Source organism: Bos indicus, chromosome 26 (assembly GCF_029378745.1).
Source record: "Bos indicus isolate NIAB-ARS_2022 breed Sahiwal x Tharparkar chromosome 26, NIAB-ARS_B.indTharparkar_mat_pri_1.0, whole genome shotgun sequence".
Taxonomy (NCBI): Eukaryota; Metazoa; Chordata; class Mammalia; order Artiodactyla; family Bovidae; genus Bos; species Bos indicus.
In genome coordinates, this window is record NC_091785.1 from 48110913 (window position 1) to 48130012 (window position 19100).

At 45.6% G+C, this 19100-nt stretch overlaps 1 long non-coding RNA gene across 1 annotated transcript; it reads right to left on the reverse strand.

The window, feature by feature from the left end:
* Window positions 1-6349: 6349 nt before the first annotated feature.
* LOC139180015 (uncharacterized) lies at window positions 6350-9354 on the reverse strand. Its single transcript, XR_011564343.1, has 3 exons — window positions 9174-9354; window positions 7215-8929; window positions 6350-6585 (listed from the first exon to the last, which is right to left on the reverse strand). It is a non-coding gene; the product is annotated as an uncharacterized lncRNA (long non-coding RNA).
* Window positions 9355-19100: the final 9746 nt, after the last annotated feature.

The window sequence follows — 19100 nt, forward strand, 5'->3', positions numbered from 1 at the left end:
CCCCGATGCTTGGAAAGACTGAAGGCAGGAGGAGAAGGGGCAGCAGAGGATGAGATGGTTTGATGGCATCACCGACTTCAATGGACATGAGATTGAGCAAACCCTAGCAGATAGTGGAGGACAGAGGAGCCTAGCGTGCTGCAGTCCATGGGGTCGCAAAGGGTCAGACGTGACTCAGCAGCTGAACAAGGACATGAAAAGAAACTGACGGTATAATAATCACTTTACTGCAGACCTGAAACTAACACAGTATTGTAACTCAAGTACATTTCAGCTTAAAAGAAGAAACTGATCAAACACACGTAAGGAAACTTAAAAGCTTCAACTCTGCCAAAACAGATGCGTATATCAACACATAAATATGGAATCTAGGAAGATGGAATTGATAAACTTATATGAAGGGCAGCAGTGGAAACACGGACAGAGTTGACAGACTTATCACACAGTGTGAGAAGGAGAGGATGAGATAAGCTGAGAGTGGCACAGAGCCACGTATATCACTGCATGTAAAATAGATAGCCAGTGCGAATCTACTTTCATGACCCTGGGAGCTCAAATCCAGCGCTCTGCGACAAGACAGAGGGGTGGGATGGGGTAGGAGGTAGGAGGGAGGTTCAAAAGGAGGGGACATGTGTATACCTATGGTTGATTCATGTAGATGCATGGCTGAAGCCAACGCAATATGATAAAGCAATTATTCTCCAATTAAAAATACATAAATTTATATTTTTAAAAAAACTCAGCTGAATTAAAAAAAAAAAAAAGCCTCTACTCTGCTAAAGCCACTCTTAAGTAAATGATAGGACAAGCCATAGATTGAGAAAAAACATTTACGAAGCGTATATCTGATAAAGAGCCTTATCAGTTATACACAAAGTACTCTAAAAATTCAGCAATAAGGAAAAAACAACTCAATTTCTGAAACTAGACAAAATATTTGAAAAGACACTCCATCAAAGATACACTTTTGAGAAATAAGCACATGAAAAACAGCTTTACACAATTAGTCATTGGCAAAATGCAAATTAAAGCCACAGTAACTCACTATTACAAGCATATTAGCATATTTAAGTGTTCAAAGACTGACCACACCAAGGCTAGATGCTGAAACGATCCTTCACCGCTGGTGGAAATGGAAATTGTTACAAGCACTCTGGAAAAGTCTGGCAGCTTCAAAAGTACACCTCCCAACTGACTCAGCCATTCCACTGCTGATTATTTGCCCAAAGAAAGCATCTCGACTCTTACTCTTAAGACGTGCTCAGTCGTGTCTGACTCTTTGTGATCCCATGGACTGTAGCCGCCCAGACTCTTCTGTCCATGGGATTCTCCAGGCAAGAATACTGGAGTGGGTTGCCATGCCCTCCTCCAGGGGGTCTTCTTGACCCAGCCGTTGAACCCAGGTCTCCTGGACTGCAGGCAGATCCTTTGCCATCTGAGCACCAGGGAAGTCCTATGTCCATATAAAACTTGTGCATAAATGTTCACAGAAGTTTATTTATAATAGCTATAAACTTGAAACAATCCAAATTTCCATTCTCACGTTAGTAAATGAATTGTGGCACATTCATTGGATGAAACACTATACAGCAACAAAAATGAATAGACTGTGTTTTAAACAAAAAGGAACTATTGCTATATATGCAACATGGATGGATCTCAAAATAATAATGCTGAGTAAAAGAGGTCAAAGGAGTAAAGCGTGCACACAGTGTGATCCCATGCATGAAAATTCCAGCAAATGTGAACGGACACACAGTGACAGACAGCAGATCGGAGCTTGCCTGGGAAGCACGCATCTAGGTGGAGGCATTTTGGGGTGACACTTTGGTTATACAAGGCTATATATTGTCACCCTGCTTGTTGAAGCTATTTACAGGTGAACTTATATACATCATGCAAAATGCTGGGCTGGGTGAAGCACAAGCTGAAATCAAGATTGCTGAGAGAAATATCAATAACCTCAGATATGCAGATGACACCACCGTCATGGCAAAAAGCGAAGAAGAACTAAAGAGCCTCTTGATGAAAGTGCAAGAGGAGAGTGAAAAAAAAAGAGCTGTCTTAAAACTCAATGTTCAGAAAACTAAAATCATAGCATTCGGTCCCACCACTTCATGGCAAATAGATGGGGAAACAATGGAAACAATGACAGGCTTTCTTTTCTTGGGCTCCAAAATCACTGCAGATGGTTAATGCAGCCATGAAATTAAAAGATGCTTGCTTCTTGGAAGAAAAGTTATGACCAACCTAGAAAGCATATTAAAAAGCAGAGACATTATTTTGCCAATAAAGGTCCGTCTAGTCAAAGCTATGGTTTTTCCAGTAGTCATGTATGGATATAAGAGTTGGACCATGAAGAAAGCTGAATTGATACTTTTGAACTGTGGTGTTGGAAAAGACTCTTGAGAGTTCTTTGGACAGCAAGGACTCAAACCAGTCAATCCTAAAGGAAATCAGTCCTGAATACTCATTGGAAGGACTAATGCTGAAGCTGAAACTCCAATACTTTGGCCACATGATGTGAAGAACTGACTCATTGGAAAAGACCCTGATGCTGGGAAAGATTGAAGGTGGGAGGAGAAGGGGACGACAGAGGATGAGATGGTTATATGGCATCACCGACTCGATGGACATGAGTTTGAGTAAACTCTGGGAGTTGGTGATGGACAGGGAGGCCTGGCGTGCTGCAGTCCGTGGGGTCACAAAGACTCAGACACGACTGAGCAACTGAATTGAACTGAACTTTGGGGCAGAATATATATATTCATTACCTTGATCATGGTGAAGATTCACAGGCACACAGATGTCAAAGATGATCAGATTTTATACTTGAAATGTGTACCATTTATTGTATGCCAATCACACATCAGTTAAAAATACAAACCACTTTGGATAGTGGGTGTCAGAGGACAGTAGGCTCCCAACGAGTGTTGGTTACCATTACGATTTTTATTTTTTCACCAGATGTTTTTTCACAAGGTGAATTGCCTGGCATGATGACTTTCTATTGATTTGACTTTTTTAAAGAGTACTTTGAAAATGGAGAAAATGAATCCACTGTAGTTTAAAGGTATTTCCTCCAGACATCCCAACTTTTGTCTTTCACTTTGTCTTCCTGCCACAAATGTGCTTAGACACACAGTCTTACCCAGAATGTTTCCTGACTTTCAAGTCAAATTTTTAAAATGAGGAATTTTATTTTAAACCTTTAGTTTTGTCTACTTTGACCAGTCTTACTAAAGTATGATTTGTATGGAAGAAATTTCACCCATCCTAATCTTACGGGTGGATGAGGTTTGGCAGTTGCACACCATCATGTTACCAGCATATTTCAACCCAAAGAGTTCTCTAGTGCCTTTTTGCAGTCATACTCTCCCCAGTCCCTGCTCCTGACACAACTTGCTTTTTGACCATATCTTCCCTGGAATTTCATGTAAATGACTTCATATTAGTGTTTGTGGAATACATAGTCTTCCTTTGTACCTGACTTCTTCCACTCAGCACAGGCTGTTGAGGTGCAGCCTCACTTCTGGGGAGTGTCAGCGATAACTTCCTTTTTGCTGCCATGCTGCATCTATGGAGGGAGCACACCAGGAATTTGTGGATCCACTCACCTCTTGAAGAGCATTTGGTTCTTTCCAGCATAGCGCATGTGTATTTCCTATTATGAATGATGTTGCCATGAACATCCACGGATAAGTTATCTGCAGGCACATGTGTTTTCAATCTCTTTCCTAAGAGTGGGATTTCTGGGTTGTATGTTTAATTGAATAAGACCTTGCTGAACTGTTTTCCAAAGTTGCAATCTCCACCAGCCATAGAGTAGCATTCCGGCTGCTCCTCACCTTTGCCCACAGTTAGTATCATCAGTGTTTTACATTTAAGCCATTTCAGTCGGTGGGCAGTGGTTCTGTCCTGTCCCTTGTCAGAAGGTATCCATGATTAAAGTGTCTCAACCTATGCCAGCTTTCTTTCCTAAGATCAAGATTTTAGTCCTAAAATGCCCTTTATCCAATAATTAAACTAGCTGAGGCTTCCAAAGCAGCGGCGATTACAACATGAGAGCATGCCTCCTCACGCACTCGTCATATTTTTAATGAAAGATTTGGAATATAAATCGAGCTTTTGTAATAAACCATAATGACTTGAGTGTTTTTAGCTAGGAAGGCAAATAAGGATTTAATCATTAAATGAAAAGTATAATATTTCAGGCATTTTATCCTACAGGCTTTTGCTCCAGTAATATCAAAATAAGGACAAGGGAGAAAGAAAAAAAGATGCTCAGGATTAAAATCACACGAATACTTCTGTAATGGTGGATGCGGCACATTTTATTAAACTCAAATCCATAGCTGAGTCCAAACGGGGTGCAGACGAGGAGATGCTGGAGCTGGGTCACAGGTCAGCGTGGAGCCAGGTCACAGGTCAGCGCGGAGCCGGGTCACGGGGCTGCATGGAAACGCAGCACCTCCAGAGTCATTCCTGCATGGGAACCGGGCTTCCCAGGCCTTTCCCCATGTGTGTGGTGGTGCAGGGGCCAGACAACATAATCCTTTACGTATAAATACATGCACACATACATGCACACCAGCACTCAGGAGTGAGTAATTGGATTTGGATTAGAATAGATTTGAGTATTAATTCGGTACTTAACTTCATTATATAGGTGCTCTATCAAATAAGAAAATGTTATCAAACAGTATCATTAAAAGCCCATTGCAGGCACGCTCCTTGCCCCGAGGCACCTCAGCGGACAGAAATCATCGGTGGTCTCTGCTGCCACAGCCCAGCTGAAATGAGGACTGCGGCCATGGCCGTGGCCGTGGCCGTGCCAGGCGCCCCCTCCCTGCCCCCAGCCCCGCAGGCGGGCAGCCGCCGTGCCATCAGCAGAGCAGCCAGCACGTGGTCCAGGTCTGACTCCAGACCAGGCTGATTCCCAGAGGCCTTCCTATCTCCCTCTCTGGACCGTCAACTCGGCTAATCTACTTTCTGCCGATCCAGTTAAACGGATTTCCCTTGTATTTGTTGTCCATATCCTTTCATGTTCTTGACTCATAGATAATTTCCCAAAATGACTGGCATAACCCAGCATGGGGATTTAGAGGCATAGTCTCAATCTAAACTCACTTTCGTGCTCATCTTTCCTGGAAAACATCTTAGAATCCTTCATTTTAGTAATTCCGTCTGGAGATGCTCACTGACAAGAAAGAAACAGTGTGGTCACTTTTATTTCTCCGAAAGATGGCAGAAATATTCTACCACAAGTTCTGAATGCACAGTATAAACTTCTTGCCATTATGACTCAAAAACTAAGGATTCTTCATATTTTTCCTAGAAATGCAAGCTTTTATCTGAAGCCACATATAAACAATACACTTTTCTTGCCTATCTTACACATGGCAAGAATTATATAGTCCTACCTGGTCATTGCTTTGGGGGTACTGTTTCAAGAATAGTGGAGTTTATTTTCCAGAATTTGAAAAGTATGCTAGGGTTCTTGCTGTTTGAAGTGTTAAGGCAAAGGGAGAAGGGGTAAATTCTCTCTAATTCCCAGTGTTTCTTCATTTTACATAATCAACCAAAAATATTAACCACAGGGCCTTTAGCATCAGTGAGCACTACGGGTTTGGCTGTGTATTTTACAAGACATCCGGAAATACCTGTGAATGAATGTCATTCCCTCAAAAGACTCCCTGAGAAGAATCAACATATAGGCATTGTTTGCAGAAATGGGGAAATAACCAGGATCTGGCCTTTTTCCAAAGAGACCCCCTATTAATATATACCTGTGCACATTTTTATCAAGAGGAACTAATAAGACGATAGCGGGGAAGCAAAGTTAGCTATTAGATAGCAATCCTCCTGCCAAGAGCCATAATCTGACACAGACTGAGCTGGGCGTAGCAGTCCATTAATGGCTCGCGGCTCACACAATAATGACCTGCTAACCTGACGTGGTGTTGCTCTCACATTTTGCTGTCCCCTGGGATGCTACTGTCACCGTGTTATCTATTGCCTGCCTCCCCATCAAAGAAAAAAGCAGAGCGGAAATGTATGGACGCGTCCAGCTCCGTAGTTCATTGCACACCAACCCTGGCAAGTGAAGGAACAATAGATTTATAAGTTTATCCTACATTAAGCCAAACGCGCCTGACTGCACTGTAAATTACTAAATAATAAACCAGGTGGCATAAGATCCTGACTTGGACAGAATATAAAAATCTATCAACCTGTAAAATACAATAACCATAAATGTGCTATGTCGCTCATGGCTCAGGTAAACCGTCTACCGCCAGGATGCAGGGCGTCGGCGAGAAAACCGCAACAAAGACCCGGACACGGGAAACTTGGCTCCACGCTCTTTCGTGCTCTCTGTCGGCCGAGGAAAGATCGCTGAGCTAAAACACTTGAGCGTGTGTTGGGTTTGTTGAATTTCTTTGTCTGGAATTGGCCACTGCCCTTGAGGAGGAGCGGTCCCCACACAGCTCCGGGCTGGAGTCTTCCAAGATGACTCGAGGCTGCTTCAGGGTTGCTCCGTGGCTGAACTTCACATTCAAATGAGCCTGAGACATGCCGCGCTGGCTGGAAAGCAGAAAACGCAGAAAGACAGCCTTCAGATGATAGATACTTTACTCCTGAGAAAAATATCTTAAAACTGGGTTAACTCAGTAAACCCTCGTCCTGAATTCCACACCTCACCGGTTGTCACAGAAATAAAATGAAGATTAAACCAACCGGGCTGGCACTTCCTTCCCAGCCCCCTGCGAGAGGGATTCCATTTGAAACAAATCGGAGGGGGAAAAAAATTAATTTCATTTCAGTGAAAGATTCCAAAATGATCCCATAAATTGCGATTCCAAAACATTCAAAGCTAATTAATTCCTTTTTAGGAGATTTTCAATGAGCAAGCCAGGTTAAGTTTATATGATTTACAAACAGTGTTTACATTCATGGAGGTGCAACTAATTGCTACATGGTTTGACATCATTACAGGAAAATGCTGGGGGATGCAGACAGTTTAATTAGGGGTGGTTTCAAGTTCACTACATGATTACCATCACAGAGCTCTTCTAATATGCTTATACAGTACAGTGGTGCTGAAAAGTGATTACACTCTGCCTGCTGCCTGCTGAAATTCTGAATGAAAAATGATAATCTCGTATAAAGGGCTGTGTTCTCACAGTTCACCTTCCTTTCTGGATCACACTCACCTGCTTCTTCTCAGGCCCATCTCTTCGCCTTTCTCAGGTCAGCAGCGTGGCGGCTGCGTGCAGGTGTTTACTGTATCCTACGAGCTCCTCAGAGGCTTCCAAAGGATGCTGGAAACCTTAGGAGCCTATTTTTACCATCCCCGTGTTTCGGGCACAATCCCAGCGATGTTTGTAAATCACTTAGTTCCAAAGTACAACTCACTCTCCATTTCAGTCAATAAAACTGGCCACTCGTTTTGCCAGGTTTAATTTTTAACATTTCACTCAAGTTTCTGTCCTCCACCATCCGTTTAAGCTGCTCACAGCAGTAGTAGCACTCCGCAGCCCTGGAAGCTGGGAGGGGCCTAGGACTCGGGGTCTTGAGACCCCAGAACATCTGGGCTTTAATGAATCCTGTCACCAACACAGAAGGACCAGCAACTTGTGTTTCAAACATCGAGCACCACACTTACTTCTAACAAATATAGAAGAACCAAACACATGGAAGATTCTAGAATCCACAGGAATGCACCCCCCCCCCAAATCCGTAAGCCTCTCCTGCCCTACAGACTTACAATTTAGTTCTGGCATCATTTCCTTTGGGGCTAAAAAGAAGATAAGTTCAAACAATGCTGCAAAAGTGATTGAAACCAAAAATCTGATGACTCCAAGCTTTTTACCATACACACATTTCTACATTTCACCTGAAGCCCTTGCAAAACACTTTATGTTTAACTGTTATCTATTTTGGATTCTGGCAATTCAGTTTGAAAGATGAATAAATGAAATAAGATTCCCCAAAGCAAATGGTTTTACAGCGTAATTAACACCTCAAGGGGGTACCCTGGGTTTTCGCAGGAATTTCAAACACAGACATCAGAGAAAAAATTTTTCAACAAACCTCGCCTTATTGGTGTCTGGGTTAATGAAAGAGATTCCCGAAGCTGACCACCCCTGGACACGTCCACGCTTCAGAGCTGGAGGATGGACAGAGTATGGAAAACGAGCCGTGACCACACGGTTTCAGCGTCTGGGTCCGACAGGAGACAGGACTCCTGGGACAGCAAGCCCTGGGGGGGCGGGGAGGCGCCTGCTCTTCAGGGGCTGACTCCACTGTTCGGGGAGTAAATTCACCTTTCTCAGGCACAATGGCCAACTTATCTCTTCAAAATCAAATAACCAATTTCTAATTAACTTTAACTTGGGCATGGCACCAAACATTCCATATCTCTATTAATAAGCAGACTGATAAATTCCAAACTTAAAACTCTGAAGTTGCCACATGTGATTAAAGCACTAAGAATTCATTTCAAAACCTGTGCCCCTTATCTCCACAGACCATGGAGCAACATCTTCCAACCCAACTCTCTGCTCTTGAGGCATCACTCAACAGGCCTTTCTCTGAAAGCTCCATTTTCCTCTCCCCTTTGCTCCTGGCTGAAGCTTCCTCTTCCTGATGCACGGGGCTCTTCCTGCATTGCTCCCTCCCCTAACCCTAACCCTAACCCCGTCAGGTCTCTGAAAATGATACCTGAAAATACACACCTGAACAAAACAGGTAAGCTTGCAAACAGGCACATCAGCTCCATCGCGAGGATCCCAGGAGGGGCTGTAGCTTTAGTCCCTGTGCTTAAAGGCGGACTCAGCACTGACCAGTGCTCAGGGCACAGTGCAGACCATCACTGAGGCAATCCTTAGCCTCAAGCTTCAGCTTTGACTGTGAGCAAATTCCAGGCCTTGGAGATGAGTGATGCGGGTGTTCAGGGCACAGACCAAACAAGCAGCCCCAGAGCCCTGGTGCCAGCGTGTGGTCCCCATCCTCCACTGCTGCCTGCTTGCCCCCCAAGGACTCACTTCTCCCCCCACTGCCTCTGATTCCCATGTCTCTCCAAACCCACCAAGCCCCTCACACTGCAGACACTTAATACCCTGTCGTTGCATTAATCACCTTCATGGACACCGATACACCGAACACCGTACCTCGGCTTCCCTGGTGGCTCTAATGGTAAAGAATCTGCCTGCAGTTCAGGCGACCTGGGTTCAATCCCTGGGTTGGGAAGATCCCCTGGAGAAGGGAATGGCAACCCACTCCAGTATTCTCACGTGGAGAAGTCCATGGACAGAGGAGACTGGGGGCTACAGTCCGTGGGGCTGCAAAGGATTGGACGTGACTGAGCGATTAACAGTTTCACCTTTCACACTGTACCTGAGCCAAGCTGAGTCACAAGAGACCAAGCAGAAAGCTCACGAAAGTCCATGAGGGCACACAGGAAGCAAGATTATTGTAAATAAAACAACCGCCGCAGTTTCCAAACAATGAAAACTCGCATCTCTTATAAAGTGCAGTCCGGGCCACCCTCTGACTCTCAGAGCATTCACACACCACAAGTTAGAAAATCCTGACATTCGTGGGGGACATGCTCAAAATCTTCACCAACCCCCACCCAGGGACATAATTCCATCAAGCTAACTTGAAGTCAGTGCCCAACCAGGCACGGAGACCCCCCAACTTCTGCGGACACTCAGTCCTTGTAGCAGTGGTCTCTACACTGGAGAAGCTCTCTCATTATCTCCTGGGTCACCTTTTCTCACCCCAGGAGATCCCCTGAAGTTCTCCCCCCTGTGTTGGGCCTGGGGCACCATGCCACATTTCACTCCCAACTTCATCCAGAATTCCATCTTGACTGTGATTCCTCACTTTCTCCATTTTCTTTTCATTTCCAGCATTAACAAATGGCTTTTGAAGGGGGGAGGTGTGGGGATGGTGGGGGTGGGGTAGAAAATACTTCGTCATGAGAAAAAACGAGTCTGTCATTTTCAAGAATAAGTGAGTCCACAAAGATGGGAGAACTGCAAAGCTACATCGTAAAGCTGCTGCTTTATCCAGGCTTATCCATTCTATAGTTACTGCATAGCAAATCCATTTCATGGCAGACAAAGCCCAAATGTAAGGCTCAGCAAGATTACAAGTGCTTCTGTGTCAGGAACCTTCCGGGTCACCTACAGATAGCCAAACTACAAGGTTGAGTCATGGACTCCGGTGGTCTGCTGAATCAGGTCCCGAAACTAGTCCCATGGGCCACTAAACCCACCCGTTTGGTCCGTTTAACAGGACAAAAAGAGTTCCAAGTTCACCGTATCCTTCTAATTGGCATATGACCCTGGTCCATTAACATCGAGTACCGCAGACCCCAGCTCAGATTCCCAGACACTGTGAAGAATATTAGTTAGGAAGCTCTTGACTGCAAGTAGCAGAAAACTCCAACTGAACTGCCTGTGGCAAAGGGGAACTTCATTTCACGGCAAGACCTCCTGAAACAGCCTGTGAGTGAGTGAAATGAAAGTCACTGTCATGCCCAGCACTTTCCAACCCCATGGACAGTAGCTTGCCAGGCTCCTCTGTCCGTGGGATTTCCCAGGCAAGAGCACTGATTAATTCAACAAACCGAGCACCAGCCTATCTTTCCTCTTCCCCTCTGCCGTCTCAGCCTGGCTCCTTCCCTGGCCTGTTCAGTTTCGGGCACCAGAGGCAGGCAGCCTGACCCCCAGCAGGAAAAGAACAGTCACATTCCTCAAGTCTCTTTGCTAGTAATTCAGACCTTTCACAGGAGCCCCTCAGATTCTGACTGGCCAGAATTGCATCACCTGCCCTCCCCTAAACCAGTCACTGGCCAGGAGAATAGAACCATCATGATTGGCTTAGACCACATCTCAGCATTTGTAAACTAAACTTGAGGAAATCAACTGAGTGGGTCCCAAATCCTGTTCTTAAATTGAAATTTGAGCTCAAATGTAGATACAAATATTCCCATCTATTTACCTGTGTGTTAAGCTGTGATGTAAGATGGATTTCTTATTGTGACCGACAGTCCAAATAGTTTAAGAAGCATTGGCTTAATCAGCTCAGTAAAAGTGTTAGTCAGGTCTGACTCTCTGCGACCCCATGGACTGTAACCTGCCAGGCTCCTCTGTCCATGGGATTCTCCAGGCAAGAATACTGGAATGGGTTGCCATGCCCTCCTCCAGGGAATCTTCCTGACCCAGGGATCAAACCTTATGTCTCCTGCATTGGCAGGCAGATTCTGAAGCACTTGCCACGTATGACAGAAAAGACCCGGACAAGACGGGGTTGGATAAGGAAGAAAAAGCTGGGGAACCGCCGTTGGCAGAGACTCCAAGCACTGAGTGAAGAGGAATGGCTTGCAGGTGAAGGGAGACAATAGCCATGTGTACAGAGAACCGCGTGTACAGAAAACCACATGTGCAGAGAACCGCATGTGCAGAGAACCACGTGTGCAGAGAACCGTGTATACAGAAAACCGTATGTGCAGAGAACCGCATGTGCAGAGAACCGCGTGTACAGAAAACCACATATGCAGAGAACCGCGTGTGCACAGAACCGCGTGTGCAGAAGGCAAATGGGTGCAGAGCCAGGGGAACGGTTCCGGTGCCCCCAGGCGCCTGCAGGTCCCATGTCATGTGACACAGACACATTTCCGCCAAGAATGACTGGCAGATACGGCAGAGTGTGGATTACAGGCCAAGAGAGGCACAGACGGGGAAGTGGGTCAAGAGGGAAGTTATCCCTATGGCCGGTTCATGTTGAGGCGTGGCAGAAACCAACACAATACTGTAAAGCAATTATCCCCCCATTAAAAATAAATCCACTTTAAAAAAAGAAAGGCACAGATGATTTAATTTAAAAGCTAGAGGCAGCATCTACAAGAAGCTTTACCATCTGATGAGCAAATGAGCAGATCCTCCCCAACCGCAGAGGGCTTTGACTGACCTCCTGTGACGGGCCGCAGGATACTGCTGGGCTTTGACTGGCCTCCTGTGACGGGCCGCAGGATACTCCTGCAGCCTCCACGCTGCCCTGAACGCAGTGTGACCAGAGGGACGGACACGTGAGGGCTGTCATCACCAAGATGCCTCCTGCCTTCAACCACTGTCTTCTTAACCTGACGTCAGGAAATTCATATTTAGTGAAGAAGGAAATGACTTTGGGTCTGTATCATTCAAATCCTTAAGGATTATTGGCTAATTAGGAGCATAGTAATGTAAATTTGCCTTGTGTCAGGTCTTCAGGAACAGTAAAATAACATAATTAAGCAGTGAACAAAGCAGATCATTTAAGCCGCTCTTCACTGCAAATGTATATGGTGGTGAAACGTATGCATCGGCCTGGAAACTAGAAAAACATGATCCGCACTGCAAGGGGCCAGGGATTGTTTCTAATGAGATGTGTGGAGCTATGTAAATTTGATTTAAACATAAGTGCTATTTCTTTTATGAAAGCTTTCATAGAAAAATTCCATTAGATAATTATATAATTCATTTAAAGGATACAAGAGTTGTTCTTTTTGAAAAAAAAAAAAACTGAATTGCTTTTAAATAAGCAAAGTAAAAAACCAAATGAAAACTTTCTAGAACTGGAAACCCTAATAAAATCAGAAAATAAAATTTTAAATGGCATTTCCTAACTTTGACTTCTCTCTGGACCTGTGGTTACATGTGCAAAATTCCACATAAAAATGGAAAGCTTCAGCTGAAACCATTGACTCTAAATGGCCCGGTTAATCCTGATTCTGAGAATAGAATCCCACAATTTGAGGGGGCAGATGCTCTTACTGCTGAAAAAAGTGTTACCTTTGTGCTCAAACACCTGTGTGAAGGCAATTGTGAAAACCCCAGTGAATTCTGAAAGGCTTGGAAGAGGTTCAAAGTCAATTCGAAAACTTTCTATTCTGTTCCGCTCATCTGCAGGATGGGAGATAATGTCTGGTTTGGCCCACCTGACTATGGGTAACAACCTGCTGGTTTCAGCCGCAGGGGTCCTGGGTGAGAAGTGGATCTAAATTAACCTCCCTGATCTGATGATCTAATGCAGTGACGCGCCTTCTGCCACCACCGCTCCCGCAGCTCCCACCGATGGTTCCAAAAATCCAGGTCAATTTTTCATTTCCACTAGTGCTGTGGATGTGAGAGAAGGGCAAGAAGTGAAACAGCAAAAGAAGAAAGGGGGTGAAGAGGTGGAGACCAAGAATAAAGAAAGCGAGGAGATGGACTTCCGAGATGCTTAGACGGGGAGGCACTCAGAGAGGGGGAGCAGAGTCCACACCTGGAGGGCGGACTGGGCAGCGGAAGAAGGGAAGAGCAAGGACGCCTGGCTTATTCAAGCAGATATGCTAAATGAAACTGTTCCCAGACCTGGCCTGCAGAAGCCAGGGCACACGTCCATCAGCCAGGCGGCCAGAAGCACTCAAAACCCCGCTCCTGACGAAATACGGCCCAGCATCCCTTCAACAACACGGGCTTTGCCAGGAAGAAAGCTGCTGGTCGGCTGCAGTGCCAAAGAGAGAGAAAATAGAACATCAAGTGCATCCCAACGTCAGCTAAGTTTCCTTCTGCTTCCAACCCAGGTGAGCTCCAGAAAGCGGCCACTCCAAAGCCAGTATCCGTGCAGCCACAAAACCCCGCCTTGCCCCCGGTCTGATTTATCACCACTGCTTTCTATTATAATTCAAGTACCTCCAGGGCCCTTTCCAAGATGAATACAGGATTACAAAGTGGATCGTTGTACCTCATACCTTCTCTTCTCCCAAATCACATCCAGTGGCAATCCAGCCTCAGGAATGTGCTCTCCAATTCGGCGCCAGGGTCTAAACCTGTCTACCCATGGCCCACAGTCAGCTCTCTTGGAAATGCCATTCTGCATGTATCACTTGAAATAAGTCCTTCAAAGAAGCAGTGAAGAGCCTCCCCTGAGCTGGCAAGCACCTATTCACTTTTTGGGGGGAGCCAACGACCATGCCTTTATTAGGCTGTGCCAAAGGGCTCGTTTATAAATCTCCAAACACAAAATAGTAGAGAAAGCTCCTCCGTGGTGGCCCGTTAACTCATTATTGCCCAGAGTAAACAGCTTGTGAGCCGTCATTAGAGAGTTTAATGTAAATCTTACTGCACTGACTTTTAAACTCCAAAGATGAACACACCGCACGGGTGATGTGGAGTAAATCCAATGCCGTATGATTTTTGAGAATTCGGATTGACATCTGTGCTTTAGACCTTTCCTAACATAAATTTTGCCTTAGAAGATATTTACCTTCCTTTGAAAAGTGGGTCACGATATTCTCTTGTCACCAGGTGATCAGAAGAACCAAAGAAAACAGTCATTAAGTTGACAGAAAGTCCCATACATCCGCGTCAGTTAAAAGGAAAAAAATCACCCAGATCTTCTTCGTGCCACTTTTCAGGATTCCTGACATCTGTCATAAAACTCGGGCCATATGTCTTTTCCTTCCATTAAGGAGACTCATCACATAACCAGTGCTAAGGTTCTGTCAAGAAGAATTATTGACTTATAAGCATATCTTCCCCCACCCTGCTAATGATTTCCACAAACACATCCACTGATCATCTTTTTTCTGTGCTTGCCAGAAATTACTGGGAGACCCAGGGGGGCATTTGAGGTCCTGTGCTTAGGGATTTACCAGGTAATGTTAATGAGACGCACAACCGTACTTATTTCAGGATTTATTTACTTGGTGTGGAGTGTTCTGGTTGCATGAGCCTTGTTGAACTGGCGCTGGAAAGAGAAGGTGGGAAGGAGGGAGGCAGAAGGGGAGAGGGCGGGGACAGGGGAGCAGCCCGAAGCCCCCTGTAAAGCAGCAGCACAAGCACCGTTTCCTGCCTCTTCTACAGGGGCTGCATTCGTCTGCCCTCGCGTTGTCAGGTTGACAAGAGGAGAAAAAAAATTAACCAAAAGCCAAATCAAATAAATGTGCAACTCATAAATTCTGCAGCTAAAAATTTACCCCTGAGGGATCGCAGCAACGCACCGTGGAAGGCTCCCCGCTCCTGCCCTCATAAAGGCGAATGATAAGTGAAGCTTCCCTCCTCGGCACCAGGAGGCCGGGTCTAGAGGAACAGCGCCAGGCCGGCTTCCTCCTCCCCTAGTTAACGAATTTATTCCCGTCGTTGGTGGGTGGGCATGGAGCTGCTGTCCTCCGACGTGTCAGCATCCCCAGGCCCATGTTGCTAAGCAACGCGTGCATGGACCGGGCTGACTGGCCATGGACCAGCCTCCGGGTGTCTGCTCCTGGGGCGGCTGCTCCCGCGTGGCAGGCAGTGTGGGAGCTGGAGGAGCATGAACTGCTGAGGCCTGCCAGCCACTTGGTTTTTTGACTCTGAGTTTAGGTATGTCATTCCAAGCAAAACTTGTTCTAACGAGCATCATTCTTTCTTCCAAGTATGCAACCAAAAAACGAAGAGAAACCTCGTTTGAGGGAAAGCTGGTCTCTTCCCTTCCACAGATCAAATCTCCCTGAGGCCGAAAACAAGGTTTTCAAGGTGAAAAACGTTTGTGCCAACACTTAAAGCACATGGCCCTGTCCTGCCTCCAGTACTTCAGTTCTACCTGGACTGCATCTGGCGCGCGTTAGTGTTTGAGAACATTAGCCAGTAGCCAGGGCCCCAGATGTAGATGACCTGCGATAAAGACTCAGCAAAATAATAGGGTTTTTCTTGCCACTCCGATTGTCCAGGAGAATTATATTCTTCTTTTGGCAAAACTCACGGACCTTTATCTGCAGAGCACCATCTTGTGGCAGGCAGTACTGATCCTTGTGCCCCGACTCCTAAAACAAGGGCAGGGCAAGGAGACCAGGAAGCCATACACAGCGCATCCTCCACAACTTGGGTATTTTTTAACCAGAGAGCAACAGAGATAAAAAGCGATCACAGCAATTAAAAAGTCAAAGAGGTGGGCAATCCGTTCAATATGTTTCTAGATGATTCATCCAAATTCAAACTTGATTCATAGATTAGTGAAAATGCAACATATGTATATTCACCAAACCTTCTGTCACAAAGGGGAAAAGAAAAGCCCAACGTTTTTATAACCATCAAAAATAGCCAGCCAGAGTGCTCATAGAGGGTTTTTTTGTTTTTGGTCAAATTGCCAAGAAACAGTCACATACTGTTGCTCTCAATTTTCACTTGCAGCAATATTTCATACAAGACGTTTGTAAACTAAGCACAGCAAGTAAAATTTTCAATGCAAGACGTTTAAATGTGTTTCTGCTAACTGAATACAAAATGGAGTCTTTGCCACTTCTTTGAGATGAAAGTACGGTGCCAGCATCACACCTCACAACTAACTGGAACTATGAATTCAATACATCTGTTTTTCTGTTAAACTCACATAGGTAAAATTGCTTTCTATCAGCAAATGTATTTGACTTACAGAATACTTACTTTTTAACTATGCATTTGAGTGTAGCCAACGAAATTCCCAACATACCCTAACCTCGACTGCAGTGTTTTGTAACAGCGCTTTAGAATGGCAACGCAAAGAGTTGCTGCTGCTACAATTTAGGTTAGATCGTGGATTGTAAGAAAACTAATCCTTCGGTAATGCAGGAAGCAGCCCTGGAAGGCGACAACAGCTTTTAAGAAACAGACTATGTTTTTATGTTTTTAAAGTAAGAACAAACGAGTCACTGTCAAAAAATGTTTCTTGTGAATAATTATTTGCTATCAACACTCTGTTAAATTAGGATTTTCTCCTTCTGAATGGGTGATAAAAGAATTGATTAGCTGTCACTTCTAGGTGCTGAGTGACACCTATCTGAGTTAGAAGGACTGCTTTTTGCTGTTTTGTTTCCATAACTGTAGGCATTTTGACTAACGTTCTATTCTGAGTCTTTTTGGCTGAAATCCTGAGGCTGCATTCTAGAAAATACACACACAGGAATTGTTCTGTCCAAAAAGAGACACCCTTGGATCTGCAGTGCCCTTATTTCATATCACAGAAGAGTCGGTCAATAAATCAACTAAAGGTAAGAGTAAAATCTGTAATAACCCGTTGCCACTTCTTCCTCCTCCCACCTCGCAGCACATAAAACTCGGTGTCAAAAGGTCTCACATCACAAGAATTAATCAAAAGACTCTTAAAATACTCTACGCACCCACTTCTGATGACTAATTTGGCTTCCCTATGGCGAAGCACTAATTTTTTATCTCAATCAATTGGTACAATATTCTTTTCCATCAATCACAGTGGGTGCAGAACAGTAAAATTCCACTCTTCTGTAAGAATAAAGCAAAATTCAGCCAAAAAGGAAAAAAAAAATAGTTCCGTAGCAAGGAAAGCTTGCCGCAACAATGGAAGACAAAGAGAGAGTGGGGAGGGGGGTGGGGGAGATGAGCGGCAGACGCTCCAGAGGACCCAGGGGAAGCCTTACAGATAGCTCCACCAGAGCAGAAGGAATCTCAGAAGCATCACAAGGCCAAATGCAGCTGAGAGAAAGAGCCAATCAGAAAGTCAACAAGGTGGCTGGGCCACATGGATCTGATGGGCTGCCTGGGAACCACTACTGCCTCGACGGGGAGGACCGCTGCGGGCAGGAGGAGAGAGTGAGCTTTTCTTTCCCAGGAAAGGACAGGGAAATGCCGAGAATGGCTGAGAAAACACAGCCTTTGTGGGGAGGAAAAGAAAGGAATTGCAAAAGTGAACTCAGGCTCCTGGAAGAAGCCAGGAAAAGGCTGGAGCTGCCAGATGGTGGGGATGTGAGCGGTGACGAGAGAGAGCAGAGAGCGAAGAGCAGGGTCCACCACACCCACCCCTGTACCCGCCGGGCAGAACCTGCAGGTGGGAAGCCCAGCCTCCCCCAACCTAGCGTGGGGCCAGTGCTGTGCTTAGTCATTCAATTGTGTCTGACTCTTGCGACCCCATGGACTGCAGCCCATCAGGCTCCTCTGTCCATGGGATTATCCAGGCAAGAATACTGGAGGGAGTTGCCATGCCCTCCTCCAGGGGATCTTCCCAACCCAGGGATCGAACTCAGGTCTGCCACATTGCAGGCAGATTCTTTACCATCTGAGCCACCAGGGAAGCCCATATTGGCCCCACTTCACCCTCCTCTTCACGCCTACTGCTGTCTTGCCCGACTGGCTCCTGGTCCAGTCAACCTTCTGCAGGCCTTGACTGAAGGCATAGCAGCATGGAATATCCCCCAGCCCTGGGGCCCTGCCATCTTCTAAAAGTGACGGCGGCGTGCTTCACTGGCTACGAGGAGGAATAAGACACTGGTGGCTGGGGACACATCGCTCCCCACTGGCTTCTCCAGACGTCAGGGCCACGACCTTATGCTCCTTTTAAAGGGCCAGGTACTTCAGTGCCTGCTCCCAAAGTGGAACCAGAAACCCAGCTCCTTCCAGCAACGGACAAAGCAAATAGAAGCAATTCACTGATATTGCGTGAAGCCTATGTAAGACAGGTAAAGCTTAAAATAGGGAGGAATAGGTTGGATCAAAACTTTTTGTTGGAAAAGCCTGATCACACTACTGTATCCCTGCACTGGACCACCATTCATAACACAAAGGGCAAGCAGATGGTTTTGCTTCCCGAGCAGGGCACATGGAAATGCTGTGGCACCGCGGCTCTGAAGAGTCCCCTAAATTCACATCAGCTCATTTTATCCTGGAAGCACCCTGCTGGGAGGCCTCTGATGTCCATTTTAAAGCTGCGAAAACTGAGGCTCAGCCACTATTCACAGTAGCCAGGACATGGGAGTACCCTAAATGCCCATCCACAGAGGAATGGATAAAGAAGATGTGGTACAGATACACAAGGAATATTACTCAGCCATAAAGAGGAATGAAATTGTGCCGTCTGCAACAACATGGATGGGCACGGAGATTGTCATAGTGAGTGAAGCAAGTCAGACAGAGACAGATACCATATGAGCCCATCTATATGTAAAATCGAAACAGACGGTACGAATAATGAACTTGTTTACAAAACAGAAATAGAGTCACAGATGCAGAAAACAAACTCTGGTTACTGGGGCAGGGAAGCGGGGAGGGTTAAACTGGGGGATTGGGTTGACATACAGACGCTAC